The sequence below is a fragment of the Lutra lutra genome, chromosome 3, assembly GCF_902655055.1.
Source record: "Lutra lutra chromosome 3, mLutLut1.2, whole genome shotgun sequence".
Lineage (NCBI taxonomy): Eukaryota > Metazoa > Chordata > Mammalia > Carnivora > Mustelidae > Lutra > Lutra lutra.
The window spans coordinates 118431029-118445611 of NC_062280.1; positions in this window are offsets into that span (position 1 = coordinate 118431029).

Genomic DNA, 14583 nt, shown 5'->3' on the forward strand with positions numbered 1-14583 from the left:
CTGCTTAGTAGCCTGGAGAATAGACTGACTCACCATGGGGGACATTGTCCACTGAAAAGCTGAGGCTCAGGGCTGGACAGAGCAAGACAACTGCTGACACACCTGGACAGAGCAAGATAACTGCTGACACAGGTGTGAATGCCTGAGCTTCTTCCCCTTCCCTGTGTGGAACAAGTTGCAAGGATCACTTTTCTAATACTTTTACTATAATGTAGTACCACCTTTGCCCTATTTAAAAATTATTTGTACCTAATGTCAAAGCCTTTTTCCAACTAACTAAAAGTAAAACTTGTGTACAAAAGGATTGCTTGTAAATATGCATGTAAATAGTTCTGTTAATAACCCACTGTTTTACATTTGGTACATCTGTGTCTGCTAATACAGTTAGTTTTCTCACTTTTCTGCTTGTTTGTTCAGTCTGGATTAAAATTAGACTTTGAAAAAAAAAACCCTCATGTTTTGAGTCCATAGGGGCCGAAAAGGAGCAAATCAATCTATAGTATTTATAAAACAGTTTCAATCATCCTGTGGATGAACACAACACACTTTTTATGGATGCATTTCCAAAGTGGAAATATTTCAGGGAGAGCTATTTTCAAAAGGCCCGCTTGAAATGCTGTGTGTTTGTGTTTCTGAAGACCACTCGTATGAGGATAACCAAAGAAAACTTAGAATATTGATCCCCCTACTTCCCCAGGCTGACTAAATTAGACTCTGTGGACAAATATTCTAAATGACGTCAGGCAATTCTTGGGCCCACCAGCATTTGAAAGGTTTTTCTGCTCCATGGGAACCTGGACTGAGGCTGCCTGTATAAAAAGCAACTCAGAGATTTGTTAAAAATACAGATTCCTGGGCTGTGTGTTTGAGGACCCATGGTTTGTAACCTATATTAATTTGGCCCTTATGATTTTGTAACTGGACTTTGCACTATTTTGACAGATGTGCTTCAGGGGAAACTTAAGATCTTGACCCTATAAATGATAGCTCCAACTGATGAGGATATATCCATCTTCTGTTTGTGTTAGAACAGTCATGTTTAGGGAGGAGGCACAACTTAAAATTTCAAATCCCGAACATCTTGTAAGTAAATTGGAGATTGTGACACATTTTGAATGACGAACATCTCTTTGGTATTAGTACCGAACCTAAATGTTTGCTCCTGGTGAATGTTGGGCATCCCCCTTCTCTGAGCAGAATCTAAAAGACCACTCATAGGTCTCTTTTAGGGCTAATGTTTAACCTGAAATGATTAATTCTTCTCTCAACCTATGCCTTTTATTTTCTGAACATTGAAGATTAAGATACTGATTACCAGTAAAAAGGGACTGTCTTAGTCTTATATATACTGTCTTGTATTATGTTCTGAATAGGAGACTAATCTCTTAGTTAATAAGAGATAAATAAGAGAAACATGATATACAAAGAAACAATTACTCATAGCTGAGTACTAATTATAAAATACTGGCGTGACTGGATGGCTCAGTGAGTTAAGTGTCTGCTTTCAGCTCAGGTCACGATCCTGGGGTCCTAGGGTCCAGTTCTGCATTGGGATCCCCACTCAGTGGGATGTCTGCTTCTTTCTCTCCCTCAGCCCCTCCCCCTACTTGTGCTCTCACTCTTAAATGAATAAATAAAAAGACCTTATAATCTAAAATACCATATTAACCATGAATCCATAAATTGAAAAGTTATGTTAGTAGAAAAGCTAAAAATAAATCATTTTATTGTCTGTCTAATGAATCATACCCAGAAATAATTTAGGTTAACAAGTATCTTCACATTTCTAAGGTTGGTTAATGTTGTTGGCTCTGGTTTCATAATTAATTTAATTTCTCATTTTGGTGAATTTTTCTCACTGCGCTCTGACATCTGAATGATTTCAAGGCATTCTGCTATTTCGCCAACTTTTTTCCCTCCTAAAATGACCTGAAAAGGCTTTGGCCAGCCTCGCTCTGTTCTTCAATCAGCATTCACCTAAGTACTCTAAGTGGGTGGGAGAAACCATAGCAACGGCAGTTCTGGCAGTTGAAGTTGTTTTTAGGGCTTCGGAAAGCTACTGTTGGGTCTCCCTCAGGATGGCAAGCTAATGAGCTTTCTTTCCTTCCCAATTGCTATGCCACAAAGCCCAGAGAAGAGGTATTAGTAGTCAAGACCCCAATTAATTCAATACATTTGGTGGCACTCGCTACTTGAAGGGACAAGTTTTGGGGATAAAGTGAATATGTTCTCCTCCTTCCAGAAGCCCCCACCCAAGAGGAGAAGCAATGAGAACACAGGAGTACAAACACCCCAGGCTGACCCTGGGGAGGAGAGTAAGGAGGGAGTGGTTCTGCATGGGGGAAGGCAGGGAGAATCTTGGGAATGAAGACTTTGAACTAGTTTATAAGGAAAGGCTGGAGGAAGGGACAGGCAGAAGGACATTCTAGGCAAGAGAAAGCTGATGATGCCCAGAGGTGAGGATAAATAAGCAGTCCTCAGGAAACAGAGTGGGCACGTGGGCAGCCTGAGGATGGGGAGCACTAAGACATCAGCAAGAGAAAGTTGGAAGTACACGCTGATGTGAGAGGATTTGGGATTTTACTTTGTGTTCAGTGGTAACCTTTCCCACTTTCAGGTTCAGTTGTCACTGTTTTCTCCCTGGCAGTTCAGGAGCTAACCACACTAATTTGCTACTCCCTGCATATGCTATGTTGTTTCCTACCTGCCTGTCAGAAATATCCATTCCTTCCCTTTCTCCTGCCTAACTTCTAATTATCCTTTAAGATTCACCTTCTTCAGGACATTGCCCAGACGCATTGGCAGTCCCCCACCCAACAAATTCCAATGACTCCTGGTTTATCACTATCACTATTGTTGCACTGTCACATTATTTTAGAATTTTCTGTTTGTAGCTCCAACTCCTCCACTAAACTATAGAGAGTCAAGATATCTTAGTCATCAGTCTGTCCCCTGACACTCAACAAAGGACCTGAGTCCTAGGAGCCTCTTAGTGAAAATGATAGTTTGAAACTATTAGAATAGTCCCTTTTACAACCTGTAAAAAATTGAAGGAGGTAAGCTATGGCCATGAATGGCTGATAGCACCATAAAGAGACAACCAGACATTATGTGTCTCCTGGTGGGACTATACAACATCAACTTTCAAACACTCTTGCAAAAGAAAAAAGTCTGCTAAAGCCTTTAAATTTAATTATCAGTTTATAGAAAATACAAAAGATAGAAGAACATATTAAATAATTCAATCAGCAAAGTCCCTTATCAACCAACAAGATCTAAACTGACTGAAAAAAATCAATAGATGCAGAAGCCAAGATGACAGAAATGCTAGAAATCTGATAAAAACTTTTAAAACAGTCATGGTAAAAATACTCCAACAGGAAATAACAAACATATTTGAAACAAGCGAAAAAATAGAATGCCTCAGCAAGAAGTAGAAGACCTCATTAAAAAGAAAAAGACATAAAGAAGAACCAAATGGAAATTTTAGAACTAAAAAACATAATAACCAAAATAAAAAACTCAGTGGGTGACATCAACAGCAGAGGGATCAAAAAGAGAAAAGAATCAGTGAGCCAAAATAACAAAAATCACTTGATCAGAATAAGACCAATAATACAGAATGAAAAAAAAAATGAATGGAGTCTCAGAGATCTGTATCACGCTAAGAAAAGCCCTAACATTTGTGTCATTGGAGTACCAGAGAAGAGGAGAATGAGGGCAGGACTTAAAACACTGCTCAAAGAAATGATGGTAGAAAACTTTCCAAATTTAGCAAGAGACATAAACCCACAGATTCAAGATGTTAGTCCTAAACAGGATAAATCCAAAGAAGTCATGGCAGAACACATCATAATTAAACTTCTGAAAACTAAGGACAAAGAAAAAATCTTGAAAGCAGCTGGAGAAAAACAATGCCTATTACTATAAGGAAAAACATCCAAATTATAGAAGATTTTTAAAATGATTTTATTTATTTATTTGTCAGAGAGAGTGCACAAGCACAAGCTGGGGGAGCAGAAGGTAAAGAAAGAAGCAGTCTCCCTGCTTAGCAAGGAGTCCAATGCAGGACTCAGTCCCAGGATCCTGGGATCATGACTTGAACTGAAGGCAGCCACTTAACTGACTGAGCCACCCAGTTATCCTTACAGAGGATTTATCATCAGAAATCATGGATGCCAGAATAAACTGACATAATATTTTTTTTCTGACACAATACTTTAAAAGTCAACCAAAAATTCTAATACAAGTAAAAAAATTCTTCATGAATAAAGAGGAAATCCAGGCATTCACAGATGACAGAACATTAATAAAATTTGTCACCAACAGACGTATCTTAAGAGAATGGCTAAAGGAAGTTCTTTATATAGAAAAGAAATAAAAGAAGGAACTTGAGAACATCAGGAAGGAAGAAAGAATAGAATAAGCAAAAATATGGGTAAATACAATAGGATTTCCTTCTCTTGAGTTTGTTTTCTTTTTTTTTTATTAAGATTTATTTATTTAAGAGAGAGAAAGAGTGCATGTGAGTTGGGGGGAGAGGCAGAGGGAGAGAATCCTCAAGCAGACCCCCCACTGAGCATGGACCTCTGTATGGCACTTGATCCCATGACCCATGACATCAAGACCTGAGCCAAAACCTAGAGTCAGACCCACCGACTGAGCCACTCATGCAACCCCCTCTTGGGTTTTTTATTTTTATTTTTTAAAAGATTATATATATTTATTTGACAAAGAGAGACACAGCAAGAGAGGGAATACAGCAGGAGGAGTGGGAGAGGGAGAAGCAGGCCTCCTGCCAAGCAGGAAGCCCAGTGTGGGGCCCAATCCCAGGACCCCAGGATCACGACCCAAGCCGAAGGCAGATGCCCAACAACTGAGCCATCCAGGCGCCCCAGTTTTTTTTTTTTAATTTAATAGTTGAAACAAAAACTATAACACTGTCTGATGTGATTCTGGATGTATGTATGCAGAGGAAATATTTAAGACAATTATAGATGGAGAAGGATAAAGAAATGGGAAGGGAAGTAACTTTTCTATATTTTACTTAAACTGGTAAAATGATGCTGCAAGCAGACTGTGATGTTATCTATATGTAAGGTAATACTTATAGCAGCTACTAAAAAAAACTATATGAAGATGCATGCAAAACCACTAGGTAAATAAATATGGAATTCTTTTTTTTTAAAATATTTTACTTACTTATTCGACACAGAGAGACACAGTGAGAGAGGGAACACAAGCAGGGGGAGTGGGAGAGGGAAAAGCAGGCTTCCTGCTGAGCAGGGAGCTGATGCGGGGCTTGATCCCAGGACCCTGGGATCATGATCTGAGCCTAAGGCAGATGCTTAACAACTGGGCCACACAGGTGCCCCTAAATATGGAATTCTAAGAAACATTTTAGCAAACCACAGGAAGTAGGAAAAAGAAAACCAAAATAGAAAATAGGCATTAGAAACAGAAAACAAAAAATAAGTGGCTTAAGTGGTGGACTTAAGCTTTAAACTACCAGCAATTAAATTAGATGTAAATGGTTTAACTATACCAATTAAGATACAGATTGACAGAAAGAATTATAACATGATCCAACCAGATCCTGTCTACAAGAAATTCACTTCAAATATAATGACATAGGTAGGCTGAAAATAAAAGGATGGAAAAAGACATATGCAAACAATCAAAGGAGAGCAATAATGGCTATATTAATATCAGATACAGTAGGCTTTGGAGCAAAAAAAAATGTCATCAGACACAAAGGAGCAGCATATAATGATAAAAATGTCAACTGACAGGGTGCCTGGGTGGCTCAGTTGGTTAAGCGACTGCCTTCGGCTCAGGTCATGATCCTGGAGTCCCACATCAGACTCCCTGCTCGGCAGGGAGTCTGCTTCTCCCGCTGATCTCTCTCCTCTCATGCTCGCTCTCTCTCTCTCTCTCTCAAAAAAATAAAATCATTAAAAAATATTTAAAAAAATGTCAACTGACTAGGAAGACATAACAATCCTAAATATGTATGCACTAAACACAGAACTGAATAATATACAAAGCTAAAACTGAGAGAGCTGAAAGGAGAAATAGACATATCCACAATTAAAGCTGGAAACTATAATACCTCTCAACAACTGATACAACAACTATACAGAAAACTAGCAAGAATATAGAAAAACTCAACACTGCCATCAGACAATAGGTTCTAATTGACATTTCACTGGAGAAGAGAATATACATTTTTTTCAAGTGCTCTTGGAACATACGCCAAAAGAGACCATGTTATTTTTAAGTGTATGCAGGATTGTTTTTATCAGGTAAGCTAAGACATACAGACTTGGAAATGACTGGCATGAAGGAAGAAGTGTTAACTCACAGCTCTCTAGAAACAGGAGGTGCAGCATGCCATTGTAGGGCCACATGGGGAAACAGCAATGTCAGTCAGGAGACAGTGGGAGTGCAAAGAAAATATGGGCAAAACTCTTCATTATTGTTTCTGTAGGAAAGGCAAGGCAGGGTAAACAGTCTTAGGATTGGCTAGTTTGAAAAATTTCAGCCAGTTGTCTGGTATCTGGCCCTGGGGTGATTAGGGCAGGTGGATAGTGGCCCAGCCCTTTGAAAGCCTGCTAAAAAATGTAGTTGAGGTTATTGGTTTTAGATTGGTTTGTTTGATTATGATAGATACACTCATGGGGAGTTGTTTGCTATCTTTAGGAATTAGCTGGCCATGGGAGGGGCAGTCTTCCCAGAGTTAGTAAGGCCACAGATGTCAAAACATCAGAATAAAAAGACATTCTTAATAAATGGGCCATAAAACAAACCTCAATACATTTAAAATGGTTGAAATAATAAAGAGAATGTTCTCTGATCATATTGGAATCAAAGTAGAAATCAATGACAGAAAGATAACAGGAAAATCTCTAAACACTTGGAAACAAACAAACATCTAAATAAATGATGGGTTAATACATTGCATTGAATGAAAAAAAAACACAGCATATCTTAAATTCCACATATGAGTGAAGTCATATGTGTAATTTTCTCTGACTGACTTATTAATCTCTAGATCCATCCATGTTGTTGCAAATGGCAAGATTTTACTATTTTTTATGATCTAGTAATATTCTATTGTATGTAATTACCACATCTTCCTTACCCATTCATCTATTTTTTAAATAAGGTATTTTATTTAAATTTTATTTAATTTCTTTTTTTTCTTTTTCTAAATTTTTTTTGTTTTTTATTTTTTAGTGTAACAGTATTCATTATTTTTGCAAAACACCCAGTGCTCCATGCAATCCATGCCCTCTCCAATACCCACCACTTGGATCCCCCAACCTCTCACCCCCCGCCCCTTCAAAACCCTCAGATTGTTTTTCAGAGTCCAGAGTCTCTCATGGTTCACCTCCCCTTCCAATTTCCCTCAACTCCCTTCTCCTCTCCATCTCCCCTTGTCCTCCATGTTATTTGTTATGCTCCACAAATAAGTGAAACCATATGATAATTGACTCTCTCTGCTTGACTTATTTCACTCAGCATAATCTCTTCCAGTCCCGTCTATGTTGCTACAAAAGTTGGGTATTCATCCTTTCTGATGGAGGCATAATACTCCATAGTGTATATGGACCACATCTTCCTTATCCATTCGTCCGTTGAAGGGCATCTTGGTTCTTTCCACAGTTTGGCGACCGTGGCCATTGCTGCTATAAACATTGGGGTACAGATGACCCTTCTTTTCACTACATCTGTATCTTTGGGGAAAATACTCAGTAGTGCAATGGCAGGGTCATAGGGAAGCTCTATTTTTAATTTCTTGAGGAATCTCCACACTGTTCTCCAAAGTGGCTGCACCAACTTGCATTCCCACCAACAGTGGAAGAGGGTTCCCCTTTCTCCACATCCTCTCCAACACATGTTGTTTCCTGTCTTGCTAATTTTGGTCATTCTAACTGGTGTAAGGTGGTATCTCAATGCGGTTTTAATTTGAATCTCCCTGATGGCTAGTGATGATGAACATTTTTTCATGTGTCTGATAGCCATTTGTATGTCTTCATTGGAGAAGTGTCTGTTCATATCTTCTGCCCATTTTTTGATATGATTGTCTGTTTTGTGTGTGTTGAGTTTGAGGAGTTCTTTATAGATCCTGGATATCAACCTTTTGTCTGCACTGTCATTTGCAAATATCTTCTCCCCATTCCGTGGGTTGCCTCTTTGTTTTGTTGACTGTTTCCTTTGCTGTGCAGAAGCTTTTGATCTTGATGAAGTCCCAAAAGTTCATCTTCGCTTTTGTTTCCTTTGCCTTTGGAGACATATCTTGAAAGAAGTTGCAATGGCTGATATTGAAGAGGTTAACTCTCTCTCTTCACAGATGACATGATTCTTTATATGGAAAACCCAAAAGACTCCACCCCCAAACTACTAGAACTCATACAGCAATTCAGTAACATGATAGGATACAAAGTAATGTACAGAAATCAGTGGCTTTCTTATACACTAACAATGAAAATACAGAAAGGGAAATTAGAGAATCGATTCCATTTACTATAGCACCAAGAACCATAAGATACCTGGGAATAAACCTAACCAAAGAGGTAAAGGAACTGTAACTCGAGGAACTACAGAACACTCATGAAAGAAATGGAAGAAGACACTAAAAGATGGAAGACCATTCCATGCTCTTGGATCGGAAGAATAAACATTGTTAAAATGTCTATACTGCCTAGAGCAATCTATACTTTTAATGCCATTCCGATCAAAATTCCACCGGTATTTTTCAAAGAGCTGGAGCAAATAATCCTAAAACTTATATGGAATCAGAAGAGACCCCGAATCACTAAGGAAATGTTGAAAAACAAAAATAAAACTGAGGGCATCACGTTACCTGATTTCAAGCTTTACTACAAAGCCGTGATCACCAAGACAGCATGGTACTGGCATAAAAACAGACACATAGACCAGCGGAACAGAGTAGAGAGCCCAGATATGGACCCTCAACTCTATGGGCAAATAATCTTCGACAAAACAGGAAAAAATATACAGTGGAAAAAAGACAGTCTCTTCAATAAATGGTGCTGGGAAAACTGGACAGCTATATGCAGAAGAATGAAACGCGACCATTCTCTTACACCATACACAAAGATAAACTCAAAATGGATAAAAGATCTCAGCGTGAGACAGGAATCCATCAGAATCCTAGAGGAAATCATAGGCAGCAACCTCTTCGATACCCATTCATCTATTGATGGACACTTGGGTTGCTTCCACATCTGGAGTATTGTAAATAATGCTACAATAAACATAGGAGTGCATATATTTTTTCAAGTTAGTGTTTTCATATTCTTTGGGTAAATACCCAGTAGTGGGATTACTGGATATTATGGTAATCCTATTTTTAATTTTTTGAGGAAATTTGTACTGTTTTCCACAGTGGTTGCACCAGTTTGCAGTATGTCTGAAACTAAAATAACACTATATGTTAATTATACTGAAATTAAAAACCAAAAAAGAGAAGAAAATATTGCAACTTCAAAACAATACTCAAAACTCAATAAAAAGACAATGTCATTAAAAAATACAACATATCAAAATATGTGGAACATAGCTAAAAGTGTGATGAGAAGGAATAGTATAGCACTGAATGCAATATGAATAGAAGAAGAGACTAGAATTGATAACCTAAGCTCCCCTTCAGGAATCTAGAAACGGAAATGTGAAGTAAACCTAAAGCAAACAGAAGGAAAGAAATGATAACGATAAGATCAGAAATCGATTAAATTGAAAACAGAAAAAGAATAGAAGAAATTAACTAAACAAAGAGCTGGTTCTTTGAAAAGATCAATAAAATTGACAAAAATTCTAGCAAGACTAACAAAGGGGAAAAAAGAGAGAGGACAAAAATTATCAATATCAGAATCCAACAGGGTATATCACCTATAGACATCAAAAGGATAATAAGAGATTACTATGAACAATTCTATACTTATAAAGTTTACAACTTAGACAAAAGGGATCACTTCCTCAAAAAATGCAAACTACTGACATTCATCCAGTATGAAACAGATACCTTGAAAAGCCTTACAACTGTTAAGGAAATTGAATTTGTAAAAAACAAAAAACTAAAACTCTGAAGAAATGTCCAGATAATTTCAGTGGGCAATTCTACAAAACATTTAAAGAAGGATTACCTCCTATTCTACATGATCTCTTCTAGAGAATAAAAGAGGCAAAAACACTTCCCAATTAACTTTGTGATGCTAGTATTATCCTGATACCAAAACCAGACAAAGACAATACCAACAAAATAAAACAAAACAAAACAAGCCCCCCCCCCCCCACAAAACCAACAAAACAACAAAGAACCAACATCCCCAGGAATATAGATGTAAAAATTCTTTTTTTCCCGCATTGGTTTTTTGTTTGTTTGTTTGTTTCAAGTTTTTATTTAAATTCTAGTTAGTTAACATATAGTGTAATATTGGTTTCAGGGGTAGAATTTAGTGATTCATCACTTACATATAACACCCAGTGCTCATCACAATAAGTGCCCTTCTTAATACCCATCACCCATTTAGCCCATCCTCCTCCCACCTTCTCTTAAACAAACCTCAGTTTGTTCTCTATAGTTAATAGTCTCTTATGGTTTGCTTCCCTCTCTCTTTTTTTTTTTTCTGTCTCCTATACTCATCCACATATGAGTGAAGTCATGGTATTTGTCTTTCTCTGACTTATATAGCTTAGAATAATATATTCTATTTCCATCTACATCATTGCAAATGGTAAAATTTCGTTCTTTTTGACGGCTGAGTAATATTCCTCTGTGTGTGTGTGTGTGTGTATGTGTGTGTGTACCACATCTTCTTTATCCATTCATCAGCCAATGAACATTTAGGCTCTTTCTATAATTTGGCTATTGCTGAAGCCCAATGGACCTTTAGGCTCTTTCCATAGTTTGGCTATTGTAACAGCTAATGCTGCTATAGATACTGGGGTGCGTGTACCCCTTCAAATTTGTATTTTGTATCCTTTAGGTAAATACCTAGTGGTGCTGTTGGGAATCACAAGGTAGTTCTATTTTTGATTTTTTGAGGAAACTCCATACTGTTTTCCAGAGTGGCTGCCATCAGTTTGCATTCCTACCAACATTGTAAGAGGTTTGGCCTTTCTCTGCATATTTGCCAATTTTTATTGTTTCCCATGTTGTTAATTTCAGTCTTTCTGACAGGTGGAATCTCAAGTGAAGTGGAATCTCATCATAGTTTTAATTTGTATTTTCTGGATGATGAGTGATGTTGATCATCTTTCCATGTCTGTTAGCCATCTGGATGTCTTCTTTGGAAAAATGTCTATCCATGTCTTCTGCCCATTTCATTAACTGGATTGTTTTGGGGGTTTTGGGTTCATAAGTTCTTTATAGATTTTGGATAATAACCCCTTATCAGGTATGTCATTTGCAAATATCTTTTCCCATTTTTCAGGTTGCTCTTTAGTTTTATTGTTTCCTTCACTGTGCAGAAGCTTTTTATCTTGATGAAATCCCAATTGCTCTTTTTTGCCTTTGTTTCCTTTGTAGATATAAACATTTTTAATAAAATATTAGCAAATGGAATTAGTAATATATGAAAGGAATTACATATTGTGATGAAGTGAGGTTCATTCCAGGGATGCAAGAGTGATTCCATATTTGAAAATCAGTTAATATAATCCACCATATTAACTGGCCTAGAAAGAGAAATCACATGATTATATCACTTAATGCAAAGCTTTTTTCCCACAAAATGTAACACCCATTCATGATAAAAACTCTCAGAAAAATAAAAATAGAGGGGAAACTTCCTCAATTTCATAAAGACCATTTATAAAAACCTACAGTTAATATTACACACAGTGGTAAAAGATTGAATTTCCCCCCCACCCCTTAAGATTGGGAAAAAGATAAGGATTTCTGTTTTTATCATTCAGTTTCAACATAGGATTGGAAGTTCTAGACAGTGCAGTATGGCAAGAAAAGGAAATAAAAAACACATAGAACAGAAAGGAAGATATAAAATTATCCTTATTTGCAGATGATATGGTTGTCTATGCAGAAAATCCCAAGGAATCTTCTAGAACTAATAAATGAGTTTAGCAAGATCACAAAATACAAAAAACAAAACAAAACCCCCAAACTCAAATCATTTATTTCTTTTTATAAAATTTTATTTTTTCAGTGTTCCAAAATTCATTATTTATGCACCACACCCAGTTCTCCATGCAATACGTGCCCTCCTTAATACTCACCACTAGGCTCACCCAACCCCCCACCCCCTCCCTTCCAAAACCCTCAGTCTGTTTCTCAGAGTCCACAGTCTCTCATGGTTAATCTTCCCCTCTGATTTCCCCCAATTCACTTTTCCTTTCCTTCTCCTAATGTCCTCCATATTATTCATTATGTTCCACAAGTAAATGAAACCATATGATAATTGACTTTCTCTGCTTGACTTATTTCACTTAGCGTAATCTCCTCCAGTCTGGTCCATGTTGATACAAAAGTTGGGTTTTCATCTTTTCTGATGGAGGCATAATACTCCATTGTATTTATGGACCATATCTTCTTTATCCATTCGTCTGTTGAAGGGCATCCTGGCTCTTTCCACAGTTTGACGATTGTGGCCATTGCTGCTATGAACAAAGATGGCCCTTCTTTTCACTACATCTGTATCTATGGGGTAAATACCCAGTAGTGCAATTGCAGGGTCATATGGTAGCTCTATTTTTAATTTCTTAAGGAATCTCCACACTGTTTTCTAAAGTAGGTGGACCAACTTGCATTCCCACCAACATTGTAAGAGGGTTCCCCTTTCTCCACATCCTCTCCAATACTTGTTGTTTACTTTCTTGTTGATTTTGGCCATTCTAACTGGTGTAAGGTGGTATCTCAATGTGGTTTTGATTTCAATCTCCCTGATGGCTAATGATGATGAACATATTTTCATATGTCTGTTAGCCATTTGCATGTCTTCTTTGTCGAAGTGTCTGTTCATGTCTTCTGCCCATTTTTTGATGTGATTATCTGTTTTGTGTGTGTTGAGTTTGAGGAGTTCTTTATAGATCCTGGATATCAGCCCTTTGTCTGTAGTGTCATTTGTGATTATCTTCTCCCATTCCATGGGTTGCCTCTTTGTCTTGTTGACTGTTCCTTTGCTGTGCAGCAGTTTTTGATCTTGATGAAGTCCCAAAAGTTTATTTTCACTTTTGTTTCCCTTGCCCTTGGAGACATGTCTTGAAAGAAGTTGTTGTGGCTGATGTTGAAGAGGTTATTGCTTATGTTCTCCTCTAGGATTTTGATAGATTCCTGCCTCACGTTGAGGTCTTTTATCCATTTCGAGTTTATCTTTGTGTATGGTGTAAGAGAATGGTCAAGCTTCATTCTTCTATACATAGATACACAATTTTCCCAGCACCATTTATTGAAGAGACTATCTTTTTTCCACTGGATTTTTTCCCTGCTTTATTGAAGATTATTTGACCATAGAGTTGCAGGTCCCTATCTGGGCTCTCTACTCTGTTCCACTGGTCTGTGTGTCTGTTTTTGTGCCAGTACCATCCAGTACCATGCTGTCTTAATGACCACAGCTTTGTAGTAAAGCTTGAAATCAAGTAACATGATGCCCCCAGTTTTGCTTTTTTTTTTTTCAACATTTCCTTAGTAATTCAGGGTCTTTTCTGGTTCATAGAAACTTTAGGATTGTTTGTTCCAGCACTTGGAAAAATGCTGGTGGAATTTTGATCGGGATGGCATTGAAAGTATAGATTTCTCTGGATAGTATAGACATTTTAACAATGTTTATTCTTCTGATCCATGAGCATGGAATGCTTTTCCATCTTTTTGTGTCTTCTTCAATTTCTTTCATGAGTGTTCTATAGTTCCTCAAGTACAGATCCTTTACCTCTTTGGTTAGGTTTATTCCCAGGTATCTTATGATTCTTGGTGTTATAGTAAATGGAATCTATTCTCTAATTTCCCTTTCTATATTTTCCTTGTTAGTGTATAAGAAAGCAACTGGTTTCTGTCAATTGATTTTGTATCCTGCCACATTACTGAATTGCTGTAGATTGTGTGTGGAGTCTTTTGGGTTTTCCATATAAAGTATCATGTCATTTCTTTATACTAGCAGTGAACAGGTGGACTTTGAAATTAAAATAAAAATTATTTACAATCAAAGAAAATGAAATACTTAAAAGTAAGTCTAACAAAACATTTACATGACTCATGTGCTGAAAACTACACAATGCTGATGAAAGAAATCAAAGAAGATATACATAGTAAGACATACTGTGTATATGGATAGGAAGATTTGACATAGTGAAGATGTCGATTCACCCCAAATTGACACACAGGTTTAATGCTATTTCTACCAAAAATCCAGCAAGATTTTTTGTAAACATTTGTAAACATAGACATGATAATTCTAAAATTTATGTGAAAAGACAAAGGAATTAGAGTAGCCATAAGCAATTTGAAAAGGAAGAACAAAGTGAAAGGAGTCTCTTTAGCAGGTTTCAAGGGTTATTTATATAGTATAATAATAAAGACTATCTGGTATTGGTGGAAGGATA